Consider the following 6,703-nt stretch of genomic DNA (forward strand, 5'->3'; position numbering starts at 1 on the left):
CACTCTAAATGCAAAGAGGAAGAAAAGAGCTGCTTATACCCATCCTAGTATGATCTGAAAGAAGCAAAGCTTTCCTTTCCAGCTCCATATTGACCTCTTCCTCCCGCTCAATATGAATTTTGCATCACACAAACACAAACAAAGCAAAAACATCTTTGGGCACGTAGCTCCAGTGTTCGGATTGTTATGGTGTGAAACCTAAGACGCTGGCAAGTTAGCAATGTCATGTGACTTTAAGTAGTCAAGCTCGTTAAGTTGTTAAGTTGCTCAGTATATAAAGAGTGTTTGTTTTCTCTGCCTGCGGGGCGTGAAGCAAAAATGTCTGAAAGCTCCGGAGGTGTTTCTGTTATCTTTCTGCAAGAAACCTGTCTTTGGAAAGACAGGCTTCCCTGTGTCGTTATTTCTTTGCTGCTGAGACTTTGAAGCTTGTACTGCAACAAGAATCTCTGCACTGGACTTAATTAATGCTCTGCAAAGAGAACTGTTGCTGGTTGCGCAGCGGAAGCGTTTACTGGACCAGTACACAGACTCTCTTACGGATGTGAGACAGTGCCTGCAGCAACTCCTGCATTAGGTTTTCGCTGATGTCTAAGGTCCGTAGGCTAGGGAGGCTGGCAGTTCCTTCAGCTTGTTGCCTGCCAGAAACGGCAGAATGTGCAAGACGCAGATATTAATGCACTTCTTGGATATATGTGTGTGTGTGTGTATTTGTATAATGGCTTGATGATGTCAGAAGTTTTATTTTCAATTCTTTTCCTATCGACCCCTAGAATGGAAAATGCTGCCCTGGGGAAGTCCCGTCTGGTACCAGCCTTGTCACTGCTTGGGCACCAGGCAACAACATTCTTGGTTACCCCAGGCGTTTGGGCAGATGCAGGAATTGGGTGTTTTTACTACAACTATTTATAAATCTATTTTTGTGTGTTTTTATTAGTGTGAAATATGTTCCCGTATCCCTGCGGATTGCAGCCTGAGGCATTTCCTCCTACCTTTCAGATTAAGCGTCTGCAGCTGGACAAGGTCCCCTATCGAATCTGGAAGGGCCTTCAATAGATTCTTTTCAAAGTTCAGGGCCTATCAAGGACAGAGAGCAGAAACAAGAGGGGTTGGTCTCCTTCCTGTTCCATTAGGGAGAGGCAGTAGGAGATTCCTGTGAAATCCAAGTCAGAGGGTGCACTTTACAGAGTGCTGAGTCTCTTGAGTTCAGCAGCCTGGTCTTGAGGGCAGGAGACAAAATGTCTTGTTTTGATGACCCTGCTAAAACCTCAAGTGCTAAGATCCTCAGGTGAGCACTTGTAAGGGAGCCAGCCAGCAATAAATCAGAGTAAATGAAGTTAACTCCTTCTTAGAAGAAACAAGGTCAGCTGAGGGGTGTCAGACCTAATGATCACAGTTACAGATAGGTAGCCGTGTTGGTCTGCCATAGTCAAAACAAAAAAAATTCCTTCCAGTAGCACCTTAAAGACCAACTAAGTTAGTTCTTGGTATGAGCTTTCGTGTGCATGCACACTTCTTCAGATGTGTATCTGAAGAAGTGTGCATGCACACGAAAGCTCATACCAAGAACTAACTTAGTTGGTCTTTAAGGTGCTACTGGAAGGAATTTTTTTTGTTTTGACTAATAATCACAGCAACTCTGCCCCTATGAGGCAGTTGTGGAGGCTGAAGGTCCCCACATTCCCACGGCTGCCTAAATCTCCTCCTCCCCTAGATTCTTCCCAAGATCCTACCCAAGCAATCTGATATTCTGCTAATGCACCTGTCTCTGCTCCTCCCTCTTTGTGCCTCTCCTGGTCCTGGGAGACCAGGGGGAGGGGAGCAGAGCTTGTGGCAGCAGGAGGGGGAGACATCCTGGTATCTTCACCAGCCTGACTCCGCTCTGCCTCTTGGTCTCCTTCCTGTCCTGCTTCTTCCTCTGCTTCTGATTCTGGACTTCTCTCTGTCACAGACTCCCCCTGCTCACTAGAACCTGTTAGTGCTTCAGCTTTCAACACCTCCTCCTCCAGGCTTCTCCCTCTGACCATGCATTGTCGTCCCACCACCAATCCCCGGACTCTGAGAACTTTGTCCCTTGGGGGTTCCGCAGCAGGTGCCTCCCACCATACCTGTGTCCAGCCAGTCCATGGCAGCACCTTCTCATGGTCCAATCAACATTGGAAGCTTTGTTTGTGGTGACACAAGAAAGAAACTGCACCCCGATTGTAGCATTCGCTCCCAAGAGAGGTTAGACTGGCTCCCTCTTTGCTATCCTGCCGCCAATAGACGGATGGACCTTTGGAAACTAAGGTGCAGATGATACTGATCATTCAGCTACTGTCAGGGCAAATTGGATTTTAACTGCTGGTTCTAATTGTGTTTTGATGTATTTAAGCTATTTTTTAAACTGGTCTGATTTTATTTGTATTTTACAATGATTCTTTTGAATGTTGGAAGCCACTTTGAGTCCCAACGTGAGAGAATGTCAGGATATAAAAACTTTAAAAAAAAAAAAAAAAAACAGGAATGCCAGGCTCTTGGTATTCATAGAGACCTGGCCAACGAGCAGGTTTCACACTGGCAGCCAGTCACATGGGCTGATGTTCCACACAGGTTTCTCTCTGTTTCTGCTCTGTGATAGCTCACCCAGCAAGGTCCTTTGTTGTTGTGGTTTAGTCATTTAGTCCTGTCCGACTCTTCGTGACCCCATGGACCAGAGCACGCCAGGCACCTCTGTCCTCCACTGCCTCCCGCAGTTTCGTCAAACTCATGTTGGTAGCTTTGAGAACACCATCCAACCATCTCGTCCTCTGCCGTCCCCTTCTCCTTGTGCCCTCCATCTTTCCCAACATCAGGGTCTTTTCCAGGCAGTCTTCTCGTCTCATGAGGTGGCCAAAGTATTGGAGCCTCAGCTTCAGGATCTGTCCTTCCAGTGAGCACTCAGGGCTGATTTCCTTCAGAATGCAGAGGTTTGATCTTCTTGCAGTCCATGGGACTCTCAAGAGTCTCCTCCAGCACCATAATTCAAAAGCATCAATTCTTCGGCGATCAGCCTTCTTTATGGTCCAGCTTTCACTTCCATACATCACTACTGGGAAAACCATAGCTTTAACTCTACGGACCTTTGTTGGCAAGGTGATGTCTCTGCTTTTTAAGATGCTGTCTAGGTTTGCCATTGCTTTTCTCCCAAGAAGCAGACGTCTTTTAATTTCGTGGCTGCTGTCACCATCTGCAGTGATCAGGGAGCCCAAGAGAGTAAAATCTCTCACTGCCTCCATTTCTTCCCCTTCTATTTGCCAGGAGGTGATGGAACCAGTGGCCATGATCTTCGTTTTTTTGATGTTGAGCTTCAGACCATATTTTTTGCGCTCTCCTCTTTCACCCTCATTAAATGGTTCCTTAATTCCTCCTCACTTTCTGCCATCAAGGTTGTGTCATCTGCATATCTGAGGTTGTTGATGTTTCTTCTGGCAATCTTAATTCCGGCTTGGGATTCATCCAGCCCAGCCTTTCGCATGATGAATTCTGCATATAAGTTAAATAAGCAGGGAGACAATATACAGCCTTGTTGTACTCCTTTCCCAATTTTGAACCAATCAGTTGTTCCATATCCAGTTCTAACTGTAGCTTCTTGTCCCACATAGAGATTTCTCAGGAGACAGATGAGGTGATCAGGCACTCCCATTTCTTTAAGAACTTGCCATAGTTTGCTGTGGTCGGCACAGTCAAAGGCTTTTGCATAGTCAATGAAGCAGAAGTAGATGTCTTTCTGGGACTCTCTAGCTTTCTCCATAATCCAGCGCATGTTTGCAATTTGGTCTCTGCTTCCTCTGCCTCTTCTAAATCCAGATTGCACTTCTGGGAGTTCTCTGTCCACATACTGCTAGAGCCTTCCTTGTAGAATTTTAAGCATAACCTTGCTAGCGTGTGAAATGAGTGCAATTGTGCGGTAGCTGGAGCATTCTTTGACACTGCCCTTCTTTGGGATTGGGATGTAGACTGATCTTCTCCAATCCTCTGGCCACTGCTGAGTTTTCCAAATTTGCTGGCATATTGAGTGTAGCACCTTAACAGCATCATCTTTTAAAATTTTAAATAGTTCAGCTGGAATATCATCACTTCCACTGGCCTTGTTATTAGCAGTGCTTTCTAAGGCCCATTTGACTTCACTCTCCAGGATGTCTGGCTCAAGGTCAGCAACCACACTACCTGGGGTGTATCCATATCTTTCTGGTATAATTCCTCTGTGTATTCTTGCCACCTCTTCTTGATGTCTTCTGCTTCTGTTAGGTCCTTACCACTTTTGTCCTTTATTATGGTAATCTTTGTACGAAATGTTCCTTTCACATCTCCAATTTTCTTGAACAGACCTCTGTTGCGAGCCTCCATCCATAGTTTTTCAGGCACTCTGTCCACCAAATCTAAATCCTTAAACCTGTTCCTCACTTCCACTGTGTATTCATAAGGTAATTGATTTAGATTGTAGCTTACCGGCCCAGTGGTTTTTCCTACTTTCTTCAGTTTAGCCTTTGCCCTGCTTCGTTTTGATCTCCAAGGCCAAACTTGCCAGTTTTATCTCTTTAATCTCTTGATTCCCTACTTTAGCATTCCAATCCCCTATAATGAGAAGAACATGCTTCTTTGGTGTCACTTCTAGAAGGTGTTGTAAGTCTTCATAGAATTGGTCAATTTCAGTTTCTTCAGCACCAGTAGTTGGTGCATAAATGTGGATTACTGTGATGTTAAAAGGTCTGCCTTGGATTTGTATCGAGATCATTCTATCATTTTTGAGATTGCATCCCAGTACAACTTTCGCCACTCTTTTGTTGACTATGAGGGCCACTCCATTTCTTTTACGGATTTCTTGCCCACAGTAGTAGATATGATAGTCATCCGAACTGAATTCGCCCATTCCCGTCCATTTTAGTTCACTGATGCCCAGGATGTCAATATTTATTCTTGCCATCTCATTTTTGACCACATCCAACTTACCAAGGTTCATGGTTCTTACATTCCAGGTTCCTATGCAATATTTTTCTTTACAGCATTGGACTTTCCTTTCGCTTCCAGGCATATCCGCAACTGAGCGTCCTTTCGGCTTTGGCCCAGCCGCTTCATCAGCTCTGAATCTACTTGTACTTGTCCTCTGCTCTTCCTCAGTAGCATGTTGGACACCTTCCGACCTGAGGGGCTCATCTTCCAGCGTCATAACTTTTATATGCCTGTTGTCTTTGTCCATGGAGTTTTCTTGGCAGGGATACTGGAGTGGCTTGCCGGTTCCTCCTCCAGGTGGATCATGTTTGGTCAAAACTCTCCACTATGACCTGTTCATCTTGGGTGCCCTGCTCGGCATAGTTCATAGCTTCTCTGAGTTATTCAAGCCCCTTCACCACGGCAAGGCAGTGATCCATGAAGGGGGCAAGGTCCTAGCCGCAAGCAGTAAGGAGGCTTTCCATTCAGCCCCTGGTTTCACTATCCCATTTTGAGGGGCTAGTCTGAGCCTTCACAGTCCCGAAAGAGATGGAAAAGTTCCCATACTTTCTGAGTCACAACACTGACACAGCACATGAGAAACAATTCAGAGCAGGATTCTCCCGCAGGATGTGTTTTGTCTCTTTTACCTGGAGAGACGTCAGTTGGCCAATATCAGGAAGAAGTGAGGTCAGCTGGTTGTCATGTAAATCTAAAACCTGGAAGGGCAGAGAAGGAAAATGGCCATTCGTTTATCTGGTAAGCCTTCATAGCAGAGCTGGAGAACATTTTTTTCCCTATTGAGGGCCACACTCCGTCAACACTAACCTGTTAGAGGCCAAAGCCAGTGGAGAATGGACCACTCACTTCTCTGTCTCTGACAAACTACTTCTTCCTCTTTCTCTGTCTTTGGCACCCCCTCCCTCCCCTCTCTGTCACACACTTCTCTGTCCCTGACATCCCCTTATTCCTCTTTCTTCGTCTGTGACACCCTGCTTCTCTCTTCCTCCCATTCTTCTCTGTGTATCTCTGACACTTTCCCCTTCTCTCTCTGAGGTCTCTCGTATATTTAAACAAGACATGGAACAAAATCACATTGGAATGGGACCTGGTTTCAAGGGTCCCCCTTCTGTCAACACACACAAAGTGGTTCTGTGCCTTCACTATCAGGTCCAGAAGCTTCCATTCAATGACTCATTCCTACCTCTTGCGTCATTTGCAAAAAGAAAAAAGAAAAAAAAGAGTTTCAAGTTACCTCCACAGTTAGGAGATTCAGGATGCTACAGGATTTAAGGATCAGAGATGTCAAGCAATTTGGTGTGAGCAATCAGCACCTAAGCAATGAAAGAAGCATAGAGGATATTATCAGAGTGATGCTGGGAGCCATAATCAAGGTTTGTTCTTGGCTAACTCACTTGTGGTTTGCTTGGAAAGAAATAAATGGTGAACCTGGGTTCAGAGGTAGCACTAACCCAGACTTGTTTCCTGGGAGTGGAGACAGAGGGGCAGAGGGAGTGAAGTGCCTGCAGTTTCAGTGCACCCACTTAAATCATGGTTTACTGCCACTATGATTTGGGAAACCAGTGCAACAAGTGATCTGCAGTGGGAGGCAATGAAGAAATGGTCCTTGCCAGCAAGACACTGTATAGGCTTGGATTGCTTTTGCTCCCAGAAAAACCCTCCAGGGTGTTTGAGGAAAGTTAAAACACAACAGGGAGAGGGAATCGCTACACATTCGAAAGCACATTGGCTAGGA

At 45.5% G+C, this 6,703-nt stretch overlaps 1 long non-coding RNA gene across 1 annotated transcript; it reads right to left on the minus strand.

Moving 5' to 3' along the window:
* Positions 1-567: 567 nt before the first annotated feature.
* LOC309361187 lies at positions 568-5,668 on the minus strand. The gene is made up of 3 exons (XR_014164378.1): positions 5,598-5,668; positions 990-1,074; positions 568-635 (listed from the first exon to the last, which is right to left on the minus strand). It is a non-coding gene; the product is annotated as an uncharacterized lncRNA (long non-coding RNA).
* Between the last annotated feature and the right edge of the window lie 1,035 nt (positions 5,669-6,703).

The sequence above is a fragment of the Podarcis melisellensis genome (assembly GCF_964234715.1).
Source record: "Podarcis melisellensis genome assembly, chromosome: W".
NCBI classification, from domain to species: Eukaryota; Metazoa; Chordata; class Lepidosauria; order Squamata; family Lacertidae; genus Podarcis; species Podarcis melisellensis.